Genomic DNA, 14,646 nt, shown 5'->3' on the forward strand with positions numbered 1-14,646 from the left:
ATTGAAAAAACTTTCTGACACAGTTAAAAAAAAAAAAAAAACCCTTGGAGGTGAGAGGTAGGTAAAGAGAGGTCCTAAGAAAAGGAAGAAGGGATAAGGGGGAGGAAATTAGGACCACCTAATAAGATCATGTGTAAGAGTGGGTTCTGCCCTTCTTTGAATCAAACAATTCCAAGCACTGTTAAGTGTTCCAATCCCTGGACGTGGCCAAATTTACGAGCTGGGAATCTGGGCAGGAAGAATAGACCCTAAGAATATCTGTTGGGTTCTTCTAAAAGAAACTGACGAACTTTAAAAATCAAAATCAACTAAAATCAATCAAAGCTGATTCTAGGAGTACTGTTAAGATATAAGGTGAAAGATAGTTCCCGCCCCCCGCCCCACTCCCCCCTCACCAAGAATGGCAAGCAACAAGAGAAAAACGCTTTCCTACGCAAGAACTCTTTACTAGGGAAGCAAAGAATTAGATGATTCGATTAAAAATCATCCGGGAAGCTTTAAAAAAAATTTTTTTTTGCAATGTTTGCTTATTTTTGAGAGACAGGGAGTGAGCGGGAAAGGGGCGTAGAGAGAGAGGGAGACACAGAATCGGAAGCAGGCTCCAGGCTCTGAGCTGTCAGCACAGAGTCCGACACGGGGCTGGAACTCGCAAACCCTGAGCTCATGGCCCGAGCTGAAGCGGGACGCTTAACAAACTGAGCCACCCAGGCACCCCATCCAGGAAGCTTTTTAAAAATTCAGACACCTAGATGACTCCGAAGCCCACAAAATCAGGATCTCAAGATCCTGGATGCGTAGGCATGTGTATTTTTAAAAGCTCCCCCAAGTGGTTCTGAAAATCACCCTAATTGATTATCTAGAACCTTGATGGATATGTATTTTATACCCAGGGGGAATTCAAAATTATAGCCGGAGAGAGAGGAAAAACTGGGGAAAGCAAGCTGAAGAAGTGGCACACACAAAGCGTCACAATGTCAAGTGTATAATAATAAAATGTAGTCAGATTGCTTTCCTAACTCCCACCACCTAGGGAAAGGGTACTCTGACTGGCACGGTGAATGGGGAGATTGTTTTGACTCCATATGGAGCAGGCTGAGTGGGATGTCAAAACAGGAGGTTTTAGAAAACCCCAGAGAACCAGGCACTTGATTCACAGCGATAAAATGTTTTAGGAGGTGAAAGGAAGTGAAAGAACAGAAATGGGCCTTTTCAGAATCTCGCCGGATCCATCTTGCCCCCCCCCCCCCCCCCCCCCCCCGCCGTCTCCAGAGGCCAAAGCAGTTTTTAATGAACTCCTTCTCAAAGAGTCCTTTCCTCCTCCTCTCTTTCGCTGCCCGGGGCAAGAGGCGGAAGCTGGGTGTGCTCTCTCCACCCTGTGTGTCATTTCACCCCAACCTTGCTGAAGACATCCCCTGCGATTGTGACCTGTGTTGTCGAAGGCGCTCACGAGGGCAGGCAACTCCCAACTGTTTTAGAGATGTTAGAACTGTTGCCCAAGATGTATCCAGTCCTGCACCCCTAGGGGGCCTGCCTGCAAGCTTCCCCCCCCCCCCCCCCCCCGAGGGAAGCGGACGCGCTGTATGTCAGAGGCTCCCTGGGGCCCAGAGGCCGTTGGTGAGCCTCTCACCAAAGAAGCCCTTTGGTCTCCCCAGAAGCCACTGCCCAGCTCGCCGCCTGTTTGCCGTCTCCGGCCCTGGACTCACCCACCTACTGTCCCCCCCACACACAAGGACCCGAAGGAAGCATGCGGAATACTACCTGCAGGTTTTATTTTAAATCAAATCAGCACCGGGCGCAGACTATTTATAAAACAGAGACACGATCTGCCTTGGCAGGAACTGGGACTTTACTAGAGCACTGAACAGCTCCCGGCGCTCCGTTGATGCTCTAGAATACGTTTAAATAGGTTGCCTCCCACACAAAGGTGGCTGGAAAGAAAACGGGATAGAAAACCGAGCCGGTTTTCATTCCGAGATGGACCACTCGGGTCCTGTTTCACTTCTCTGTCTCTCAGATGGGGCATGATTTCGGGAACAATCAAGGTGTTTTTCTTTTACCGTTAGCAAAGCAGCAATTCCTGTCTAACACTTTCACAAGGGGATGTTGGGAAGAGAGTAAGCACCGTAGCCAAGCGTCTTGCTGTGTGATCTCGGGCACATCACCTCAGTCCCTCTACGGGGGAAAATAATGGCACGAGGCAAGGTCTCTAAACATCCACTCGGCCCGAGAGTGGTCTGGCTTCCCAGGTGGAAAACTTCCAAAGAAGAAAAAGTGAAAACAAAAGACAGACAGGAAGCCAGCTGGGCAGTCCCGTCGCCCAGCACGACAAGGAGCTGTGAGGTGCGTGGGTGGATGGTCGCCCGCAGTAGATTGTTGTCCCCCGTCGTCCAACCCCCTCCCTGGAAGAGGCTCATACATCTCTGGCCTTGCCGTGCGACACCTTGCAGAGAGAATAATATTTCCCTGTTTCACGGACAACGGGTTCGTCCACGTGGCCTGGTTTGGCCACTGAACACAGCAGAAATGATATATGCGCCATCTGATTTTTAAGAGTTTTTGAGTGCTTCTGAGCCCTCTTGCTCTTTTCCCTAGGTCATGAGGATGGCGGGTGGGGGGGGGCGGTCTACTGAAGGCATCACGGATCTCCAAATGAGACGACGTAGGATCCCAGCCAAAGAGCTGCCGGCGACATATCTATGGGAATAAGAAACACACCTTTGCTATCACGAGCCACCGAAGCGTTGGGGTGGCTTCGTTATCTCAGTCTTACCCACAGAAAGCTGACCCGTCCAGCACCCACCACGGGGCCATGTGTGATAAATACCCGAAGAACGACCAGGGCTGCTCGGCTACCCTGTACTCTTAGAATGGACGCTTCTGGCTGGAGCAGCTTTATAATTTAGACACCACCACGGACGCCAGAAATACACAACTATTCAAATATGTAACACCGGCTGCCCCCCGCAGGAATTTGGGGGTGGGCGTGACGTTGCCATCATGGCTGTGCCCTCAATTCACCATGTATCTAAATTCCCTTAGGCCCGCAGGAAGCCTTGACCCTCTCCCTGGAGCCAAGTCACGTAACCCCTGAAATCTCGCGGCAGCCCTCCATTCAGAGAGGTCTGTGCTTATTTTTCTTGTGGCTGTTCACCTAATGAAAACACGGGATTTAGAAATTCCTCAAAGAACAAATAGATCCTCCAGGCCAGGATGAGAAACACTGCATTCAGTGATCTGAAAGAAAGGTCCCTTCCAACTCTGAAATAGGTCAATCTTAAAGCATTATCTAACCTGGACAGGATTTTCCTCCCCATCTCACGGGTGGATAGCCTATCTATTAGGGGCACACATCAACCGGATGCAGCAAATTAGGGCAGAAAGACGGGTGAATTTTCCAAATGAACTGGCAAGATAATTTAGGGAAAATGAATATGGTTATCAGGCAAACCTGTCCCGACTTAGCAGACTTTGTTCAGAAAGTAATGTGTGTTCCTTTAAGAGGGGGGGGAAAAAAGTCAGAGAACTAATTAGATTTACAATCTGTGAACATCGTCAAAATAAAGAGTTCAAATCTATTTTTTTCATTCCTGTACAGCCTGGGGGCAATAGCCAGAAGAAATTACTATTAAGGGTGAGTAATGCAAAAGAGATTGTGTGCGAATTTCAATCTGAAACGTGCGAATTTAATATACAACTGCGAATTAAGAAGCGCCTTTTGATTTACGAAGTGGGCTTGGTTCATGCTTGGAACAAAGTTCTGTCCCGTAGACGATTCCAAGATGGACTGACGGACCGCACGTGCACCTGGAAAAACAAGGGGGGATTTCGTAGCACTGGGAAGACACTGGGGCCGCAGAGCTGTCTCGTCACCCGCGGCACGTAAAAAATCAAACCACCGAGGGGAACACTGTTGCTCGTGCCTGTGTGGCCCGCCGTGGCCCGGGCCAGCCGCCAGCCCGCTAGAGAAAGCAGGCAACGCAGTTTGTCAACAACCAGGAATCACAAGAAGGTGATTTGGAGCCACGCAAAGATCAAGGAGATTTGTGCTTATTCAGGCCGTGTCCACAGACGAGACACCCGGTTCTTCTGCTCCTAGATTTTCTGCCGAGCAGCCGATTTCAAATCCAAGCTTCGCCATTACCCTGCAGCGAACGTGTTTCTTCGGGTCGGTGCTCCTCAGGACGGTTTTGCTTAAGGGGTCACAGTGAGGAAAGGAGACCTTCTTCTACGATTACAGATTCTCAGTGCCCACTGGGGATGTTCTTACGGTATACAAAGTACAGGAGGCAATGATCATATCGCTCCCTACCCTCACAGAGTGTTAAAGAACTTGCTCTAATAAAAGGGGACCGTCACTCTGATACAAGTCAAGAGGAAGGCGATGATCGTTACCTCTACCCGGATTAGTATTCCTTCCCTCGCCACCCGCCGAACTCCTCTTCATGCTTCAAAACATGGCTGACATCACCTCCTCTGGGAAGCCTTCTTTGTCCTTTTCCTCCTCCACACCACTGTCATCGGTGCCACATACTGTCATCGGTGCATAGAATTCTGTGATGGTTTGTTTCAGGGCTTTCTCTAGCAGGTCAAGTTCCTTCAGGCAGGGATTCTACCCAGAATCTGCTGGACATTCGAAACTTGGAATGATTGAATGAAGGTCTAAGTAGACTTACGTAAATAATCTTAGTTAAGGTTCAAATTAACATGCATGAAAAAATAAATCTTGCTTAGATCCTCTAGGCCCCCTTCCTGCAGGATCCCTCAGGCATTACGTAGAAAACGTAGGAAACCCCTGGAAAGCTCCGCTTTATGGAACCGGAGACCTTCTGACATCATGTAACACCTTTCCTTCCTTGTGAAAAGCCGGTGGGCCAACGAACTACCACTCCAGTCTGTGATTCTTAAGCAAGGCACACAGGCCCTGTGCGACCCTCTAGAAGGCGCGTCTCTAACTACAGTAAGAGAAACATCGCGTCGCTCGTAAATTCCCTCTTTGTTGAGAAATTATGCTTACTCTTCTGTTTCTGTCGTAAATAGCGATTCCCTGTATTGGACAGGGAATCAAGGGGTAGTGCGACACTTCGGTCGATTTCTGGTATCTTCAAATTTCTGCCCCGCTGCAGAAAAGTACCGCGTAAGAGAAGAGGGTGGCCCCTAATTTTGACAGATCCCCAACGGCCGTTCACCCCGAAGTCAAAAATGGCCCGATGCAAATCAGTGTGACCCTATTCACCGTGACTGGCAGGGGTTAGGAACATTATTCATCATAGCATCTACTTAGTTCAGAGGGACTGACAAACAGCCAGCCTGGGCATCCAGGGCTGCTTTGCGCCTGGAGGAAAGAGAGAAAACTGACACAAAATAAAAATAGCTAACCAGCGGTGTGCTCCAGGGGGCGTGCGGAGGAAGCCCCTGACTTGTAATTACGTTTGCTGGCTTCTGTGGCATAAATAGGCCCGCGGAGGCCAACTCCAAGCTCTGCGTGGTTAAAAGGCTTGCCCCTTCCCTTAAAATTCAGCGATCGGCTCCGGGAGAGCCTGCCAGGGGCCAGCGCGGCACGGCGGCTCACGTTTCCTGAGGGCTCACTGCGGTGCCAGAAACTGACAAGCCCTTTAGACTCAGGATGTCATTTCGTCCTCCCGACAGTCCTCTACGTCCTCACGATACCACCACGCCTCTCGCGACCCGGCAGACGGACCCCTTGTGTAAACAGCTGGTAGATCTCCAGCCAGAGAGCAGGAGTGAGGCTTTGACCAGAGCGCACACAGTGCAAGTTAAGACGGGACATCTGTGGCGCGTGGCAGTCTTGGCCTGGTCACAGGAGTACACGCGGATTCCTTCCCTTTGAAAACGCCAGATCCTCCCTCTTCGGTTCTCCCTTCTAGCCGGGACTCTCATAGCTTAGCACTTTTCTGTTAGTAACTAGGAATCTCTGCTCTACTCTCGCTTCTCCCTTCAACAGTTCCATTGACCTTCGATGGAAGGGTCCTCGTCCTCCTCCCTCAGCGAGGAGAGGCCTCAAGCCGCTGCCTCGGGCGGCTGGCGGCTCTGGAAACGTCCCACGCGGATAAAAGGAGAGCCGCAACAACCTGGCGCCTCTGCGGGGCAAGTTTTGCACAGAAGCTGGAGGAACGGTTGTGCAGGTTGTGCACCGACAAGTGAAAAGGAAGAAATGGGCGGTGACATTCACATGGTATCTAGAAGACAGGCATTCTTTGAAGACTGGGAGAGGAAAACTCACAACACGAATGAAACTTGTCCCAAGGTGTTCAAGCGCTATCACGTCCAGACAGAGCAGAATGGGGGACACTATGGGAGGGGCTGACAGAACCAGGATTCCTGGGCACACACGGAGCAGGGAGGCAGGCAGAAGGAAGACCCAGGTCTCGACCTCGAGTAGGGGCTTCCACTGTTCCGTGATTTTGTTGCCAAAAACACTGAGTCTCTTATTAAAAACTCTAATATGTGCAACTTAAACTTGAAAGAATTTTCCTATTTGTTTAAACATCTTCCAAATGAAGTGAGCGGTTCACAGGTTTGGCCAAAGGTAAATGAAAACTTCTGCGTAGTGAGCATGAATTTTAATCATTTTTAATAAAGCTCCTGACTTAGAGTTGCAGTCAATGATTTACCTCTTCCACTTGGATCTATCCACTTTTGTGAAGTAACCTTTTCACCACAACAGTCATTAAAACTAAGCAGTGAAATACATTATAAATCACTGTACCCAGTGAGGCGAAAGTTAAAGTTAAAAAAAGGAATGAGGTGTATTTAATCTCATGGCTCTCAGTACAAATACTCTTCATAATTTCTAGAGGGCATTTTTGTACCAACAAAATTATTTCGCAATGTTTTCATATGTTCGGTCTGTAAATTTTCTAATGTCGTGAACATTGTTATAAATTGCACACAAAAACTACTGTAAATTACAAATGTTCTGCAAGCTATCAATACAGTCAGGGTGGAAAACTCACAAATCACTTCTTGACGGAGAGGCATCATCACAGAAATTTGCAGAACACTGTCCCAGGTCACCACTGACAATGGCCAGCACAGTCCTGTCCTAGGAGTCGTATGAAATGAGATGGAGTCATGACTGACTTCTAGGCCAAAGGCTTTTGGGAGACAGAAACACAAGCACTGACTAACTTGATTTCTATACATATTGCTTTATGTGTAAGCATATTTCCTTTCGAAGTAATTATCACATAGAAAAATATAAGGTAAAAGGTAAAAATATCCCCTCATGCAAGAGGTTTCTCATTTTGGTTTGAATTTTTAAAAAGTAGGTGTTAATTCTTAAAAGGAATTCATCTATCATAATGCTTTTTCATAAAATGTTAAGAGTTCATTTACAGCACAAACTGGCAAGCTATAGAAGAAATTGGTATGCCCTGAAAAGTACAGAAAAGATGTTTTCATCCCACATTAAAAACTTCAGGGAGAGGGGCACCTGGGTGGCGCAGTTGGTTAAGCGTCTGACTTCAGCCAGGTCACGATCTCGCAGTCTGTGAGTTCGAGCCCCGCGTCAGGCTCTGGGCTGATGGCTCAGAGCCTGGAGCCTGTTTCCGATTCTGTGTCTCCCTCTCTCTCTGCCCCTCCCCCGTTCATGCTCTGTCTCTCTCTGTCCCAAAAATAAATAAACGTTAAAAAAAAAAAAAAAAAAAAAAAAAAAAAAAAAAACTTCAGGGAGAAAATGATAGTTTCCACCAAAAACAGGAACTAAAGAGGTGATTTCTTGCAATTAGCAAATATGTGTTTCATGCAATTCTCTGATGAGAACCCAAGAAAATGGTACCTTTCTTTTAATGTGAATATTTCTGAATGGGGCTTCTAGCTGCCTCGAACAACCTCCATTCCTCTGGTGCTGTGTTTCAGCAAATCATTTGCAGAGTCACACTGCTGTATGACATTCTGTCCAATTAGCTGTCAGCCTTCTACCTTCACTGCAAGGACCTTACTTTTCCGAAGAAGATTTCATACAATCACCCCACCCCGTTGAATTAAAACCACACAAAAAGCTGTGCTCACAGCCCGACTGCTGGGCCACACAAACCCAGTGAACGAAATCTCAGGTGGGGAACATTTCTGAAGAGACATGAGAACAATTACAGTCATTTCACGATCAGTTATTAATTTAATCCAGAATACAGCAAAGTCTTGCTTGAATTTGCAAGTGTAGGTAAAAACAAACAAAAAAGGTAATCTATAAGAATGTAAGCATTTTATGAATGTATGCGTGTATATTTGAATATGTACACATATTCATCAGTTACATGATGGACCCCCCAAAACAGTTCATTTTGTTTGCCATGTCTGATCGACCCACATTTGTCACCTGTGCTATGAATTCGGGAAGGCAGTAGAGAACGTCAGTGCACTGTGTTTTCAAGAAAGCACACTGTTATTTATTACAAACTCTTTGCAGAGGCCTGCTTTGAAGAGAAACAAATTAAGCCAGTTCTTTCAGTAAAGGCAGAACAACTTATTACACTAAATTCAGAACTAGCTTAGATTTTGAAATACGGGCTCTGCATTGTAAACCGAAATTTCATCCACATTTATCTTGGGAGGAAAAAAGTTTTGATTGGGGAAAAGGCTTTTAAAGGCTGACGGAATTCATGACAAGGGTTCCTAAGGCTGCTTGGAAACCAAATTGTTCTTAAAAAATAACTTTGATGAGTTAAGTGTAAATGAATCAGAAACATATGGATTAAATTTCCCTTAAAATACACAAGGGCTTGAAAATTAGAGGAAGTGTGCCTGGTAAAGTACATTTGAGAAATGTTACAAAACATGTTTCAAAATGTTTGAAAAATAACTTGAGGTATTTTACAAATTGCAAACGAGGCTTAATTCATTCATCTCTAATTACATAATAATTACTAACACTATAGTTTAAGATTTATGTTCTGTAATACAGTAGTCATACCATGATTAGTTATTTGTCTAAAGAAGCTATTCAAGATGTGCTAATTGGAAACATCCTGAACGTTCAGAAGTAAACTCAGCTCTGGGGTAGTGCTTCAAATACAGACCCCAACCCCAGGGCCAGCTCTCCTGGTAACCGACGGTGACCATACACACAGCTAATGACTCTGGAGCTGTCATCCAGTGGGCAGAGCACTGTCAGGGATCTTATTAATAAAAATAACCGATGGAGCTTTATGTCGCTTAAGTTGGTGGTCTAAATATAATTTGTGGAACCTCTTAGAATGACTGGTTCGTATAATAAAGCCTGTCCTGAAAATCAAGAAGGTATATATTTATATACATCTACAGCAAATAACAGTGACATTCTCCAATTCACTTTAATCCCACAACACAAGAGCCTAAAAGTCTCCTGGCAAAACAGCATCATAGGAAACAGAAGGTAACAGTGATTAATAACCTCAGAAAAATGAGTGAGTGTAACATTTATTTCAAGAATTGAGTACTTTTAGGGGTGCCTGGGTGGCTCAGTCGGTTGAGCATGTGACTTCGGCTCAGGTCATGATCTCACGGTTTGTGGGTTTGAATCCCACATCGGGCTCTGTGCTGACAGCTCGGAGCCTGGAGCCTGCCTTGGATTCTGTGTCTCCCTCTCTCTCTGCCCCTCCCCTGCTCATTCTCTCTCTCTCTTTCTCTCTCTCTCAAAGAATAAATAGACATTACAAATTTTTTAAAAAGAAAAGAATTGAGTACTTTTGCATTTACACTGTTGAAAGTAATCTTGGACTATGGCAAAGAAATAGGTTGTGGAGCTAAACTGACCTAAGTCCATTCCTTCCTCTGCTTCTTAGGGGCCAAATGACTAGAGCAAGTCACTTTATAAATCTGTTTCCTCTTCTGCAAAAAGAGAGTAACAGTAAATCTTAGAGCTAATGCACAGATTTAATAAAACAATAAAGGTAAGGTAAAGTGTCTAGCACATAGCAAACGTTACAAACGTTAGTGCCAATCTATGGTGTCAGTTTATCTCCTATTTCTTATTTTTAACCATCATTAACTTGGGTGAATAGTCTCCACTGCTATGCTTCAGAGGCTTAAAGGTCCTCAGGAAACATCTTGCCTGCTTGCTTTACAGCTTATCTGTAGCATTCTCTCAGATCAAAAATAGATACAAGCGCTACTTCCCCGTTCAAAATGTGACCTTGAATACACATCAGAACATTTCTCTGCGCTCTGGTCTTTCACCTGTAACACGAGGGGACTGGACCAAGTCATTTGCTCCCAATTTCAGGTCTCAGCACCCTGGGTTGCTGCTGAGTGCCTCTCAGAAGTTGCGTGAAAGGTCCACAGAAGATCTCAGGAAACTCACAATTAGAGAAGAGTTGGCCATGAGACTTTTCTGATCATGAAGAGGATAGGAAGTAGCCAGTGAACACCGTCCTGGTGTGACGGGGGCCGTGGTGGCGAGCAAGGAGCCGGACGCGTCCCAGGTGAATCCCCGTGTCTGTCTGGGCCAGCTGTATCTGCCTGAGGTCACGTCCAGCCAGGGAAGGAAGAGAGCACGCAGGTAGTTGCCTCCAGAATCCGAGCCTGAGTTGACAGCCCACGTTGCCTTTCCGGCTATCCATTTGCAAGGCGGCAGCTGACGCTGGCCGGGCGATACTTACGCCTCCCCCCACGGTTCCCAACTCAGTCCTGCCTCCACTGGGCAAACACCCCAACATTCAAGTACGCTCCGCCACGTCAGCCAATCCGCACGACACATCACGAGGCAGCATCGGAAACACATACTGGAGAAAGTAGCAAGGACCAAAGGGAGTGGGAAGGCCCTAGCCACAAATGCTCCCTATTCTTTTGTCCCATTTACCTAATTCTTTTCTGGACAGCCTGTAATAGAGCAAAGGGACGCTGGGCGCCTTCCAGCTAGAACTATTATTCTACAACTACGTGACAGCATAATCAGGCATAAACATCTACTTCGCCCTTGGGTCTGCCAGGAACACCTCTGGGCACCAAAGATAAAGCTAAGAAGGCCACACACAGCCTAGGGAAATGACACACAGCACCAGAGCTCAGAGACCGCAGCTCCCTACTAGTCCTCATCCCCAGCTGGCTGTCCTCCTGACGTTACCCTTAATTCTAACAAGCCTAACGACTCTTTCACTGGGTTCACTACAGACTGGGGGCAGGACCTGGAAGAGGAATAGAGGTTGTCGGTCTGATAACAGAAGAGTAAAAATGCTGTTAAGAGCAAACACCAAAACTCAAAGGCCAGTGAGCGACAGACAGAAAAACACTGCTACTTCGCGCCCCCCCCCCCCCCACCAGCTGCTGGGGGTAGCATGTCTTCAGGATGACCTCGAATCACAAAGCAAAGGTGAAGTTCAAGTTCTCCGTTACAAATTCGGAGAACAAGTGTGATACATTTTGGCAAGGTTTCGATAAAAGCCAACTGAAAATAGATAAGCATATGAGGAGATGCGTGCCCTGTCACTACAGAACTGGGAATGACGACGGCAATGTTATACTGGGACACGCTTTTCAGAGAGGCAAAATCACAACACTGACAACACCAGATGCCGGAGAGGATGTGGGACGACCGGAACGCTCACGTGCTGTGGCTGGGGACGCAAACTGGGACAGCTCGCGTGGAATATGGTTTGGCAGCTTCTTACAAAATTAAACATACTCTTTAGCACATATTCCAGCCACTGCGTTCCTAGGTATTTACTCAAATGAGTTGAAAACTTACATCCACGCAAAGACCTGTACATGAATGCTTTTAGTAGTTTATAGCGATTTCTTAAGCTTGGAAGCAACCAAGATGTCCTTCAAACAAACCGGAATATCCATGTAACATCCGTGTTAGCCCATGTTAGTTAAAAAGAAATGAACTATCACGCCACAAAAAGACACGGAGGAACCTTAAGTGCATATTGTTAAGTATAACAGTATGATTCTGACTATATAACATTCTGGAAATGGCGAAGTGCAGAGACAGTTAAAAAAAAATCAGTGCTGGCCAGAGGAGTGGGGCGGGGGGAAAGATGAACAGTCAGAGCCAGGAGGATTTTTAGGGCACGGAAACTATTCTGTATGATCCGGTGATGGTGGATATATGACATTATACTGTTATCAAAACCCACGCAACTGTACCACACAGAATGAACTTTAATGTACGCTGTGTACTTTAGTAATTATGTAATAATAACGTATCAATATTGATTCAAGTATAACAAATGTATTATGCTAAAGCAAGATATTCATAAAAGGGGCTTGAAGCATTGCGGGGCGGGGGAGGGAGCAAAGCAGGGAGGAAGAACTCTCCCCGCTGTTGAATTTCTCTGTAAACCTAAATTGCTCAAAAAAATAAAGTCCATGAATGAAAAAATGGAGGGGGATTCATAAAATAAGATACAGTCATCTGGAAGAGTCACCATACGAAATACCCATTTTACAGTGGCGTCCTATAAATAAGTCAAGTATATTTATTAAACCAGTTAGAATTAATTGAAAAGTCTCTCTCATCTTCATCAACCCTGAAATCAGTAATATAACGCGTGGCAAACGGAAGAGGTCAGGTTTACCATATGTGATCTTTTAAGAACTGATACTTGGAAAAGTCATTTCTTACTAGTGAAAGGTTTCTTGCTCTCATTAACGGCAGTAAGTGCAGCAGTGACCGCAGATCAAATATGAACCACAAAGAAAACACCAACAAGCAACACTCTAGAGATTTATTACCCAATCGTAACCTATGCACAGAGACAGCTAAGCTCATGAGACCAGCAAAGTAGCAGCACAGAATGTAAGGAAAAGCACGTTTAATAAATACAATTTAGAAACATCTTTTTCTTTAAATTAGGGTCAAAATACTGAGACAAACACTGAGACAAAATTCGTAACCATACATAAACCGTCTTAACGTGTAATGATTCCCTGGGAACTGTCCCCACACAACGGTACCTGAAGTCGATGCCCTGTTGCCGTATCAACACGTGAACAGACGTGTGTCCACTTTTGTGTGTTTTCAGAAAACACATGTGGGTTCTTAGAAAGTGGACACAGGAACGGTTAGGTTCCAAGATTTTTCAGGTCATCACATTACTTTGCGTTTATGAAGCCACGAGAAAAGAGGGGGTTGTGTGTTGTGTTTGAAACTGCTTGTTGAAATGAAACACATCCCAATAATGAAGCCATACCAAAAAGGGAATTAAGATAATCCAGACATGTCACAGAGGCTTAATTTGGAATAGACGGTTTTGCAAAAGCAAGTATGTTAAATAAAAACTTCAAGATTTAAAAAAAGGCAGTGGGAAAAGGGCAGGAGGAGAGAAAAGGAAGTACTTGAAGAAACAAGTCTGCATAGATGATGAACAGAATTTAAATATGGTTTCAGTTCATTTCCTCCTAAAACTAAGCCTGGGTGACTGAGGTAGACTCTGGAAGTAACAAGTGCAAAGATTCAGGTTTTCCAAAGGGCAATATTTAGTCATCTCAGAGGTTGTCAAACAAAGGTGCGTTTTATAGTCTTGAACACAAAATCAAATGGGAGCCCGTTTATTGGAAGAAAACCTCTACGCTAATTCCCTATTTGTTGTGCCAAATTCCCAAAGGTATAACAACCTACACACTGCTGGGGACAAAGCAGTATCTAGTTGATTTATAGACATAAATGAAATAAGGTTGATCAAGAAATAAGAATGGGAAAATAAAAAGAATAAGTGACATTACCGTAATAGTTTTCCTTTTTTTTTTTTATTAATAAATCACTTGGAAATTTAGAAATACCATAGAGCTAAAGAGTTGTCCAGAGCCAAAAAAACCTAATAAATATTTTAAGAATTATTGTTAATCTGTGAATGTTTAAAAATGTATCTATTATCTTAGGGATTTTATTTTTAACGTACTCCCACAGTTTCCACATTAAGAAACAAAATTAAAAGCAAATGTCCTTAGGGGCGCCTGGGTGGCTCATTCGGTTAAAAGCATCCTACTTCAGCTCAGGTCATGATCTCACAGTTTGTGGGTTCGATCCTCTGTCTCCTTCCCTCTCTGCCCCTCCCCTGCTCACGTGCTCTCTCTTAAAAATAAATAAACGTTTTTAAAAAAAGCAAATGTCCTTAAAAATTAAATAAATAAGTATGAAAAGCCCAATTTGAAGGTATAAATAGATAAATACAGTAATTATAATGGAGTTTCTAGCTTTCTCTGCAAAAATAAGTAGTGGAGATGAGAATGTAACATTTGGGGCTCACATACTTTTGTTCCCTAACAAGCCCTCCAACTGTACTTCCTATTCTTTTCTGTTATGACAGATTTTTAGACTCACATAAATATTATGTGCATCACAGATTAAGTGGTACGTAAAAAATATACAATCGAAACAGTTAAGGAACAAAAGTTACAAAAAAATGTTAAAAGAATAATTACTACTGTTTCACGCAAGTTAATGTGGCCCTTTCTCGGAAAAGGCCAGAAAATATCCTTAACATTTTCTGCCTATCACACAGGATACAAGCTAAGGTGATTTATCACTTATGATGAAGGAAAGAGTGGGGCCCTACTATTACACAAAAAAGACGCAATAATCAAGATTAACACTGAAGAAGCCAAAGCCCACACAAGGTGAAAATACCTGCCTAAGCCCTTCACTCTAGCTGCAGTCAGAGTGGGGGAGAGTGACACATAATTATGCCAACGGGCTCCTGTCTT

General features: G+C 44.7%; 1 protein-coding gene across 1 annotated transcript in view; it reads right to left on the reverse strand.

Annotated features, from left to right (window-relative positions):
- Positions 1-1,752: 1,752 nt before the first annotated feature.
- KATNAL1 (katanin catalytic subunit A1 like 1) overlaps positions 1,753-14,646 on the reverse strand; it is a 98,127-nt gene continuing 85,233 nt past the window's right edge. Inside the window, exon 12 of the mRNA XM_045048656.1 lies at positions 1,753-2,694. The gene's annotated coding sequence lies outside the window, so the exon portion shown is untranslated. The remainder of the gene's footprint in view (positions 2,695-14,646) is intronic.

Source organism: Felis catus, chromosome A1 (genome assembly GCF_018350175.1).
Source record: "Felis catus isolate Fca126 chromosome A1, F.catus_Fca126_mat1.0, whole genome shotgun sequence".
NCBI classification, from domain to species: domain Eukaryota; kingdom Metazoa; phylum Chordata; class Mammalia; order Carnivora; family Felidae; genus Felis; species Felis catus.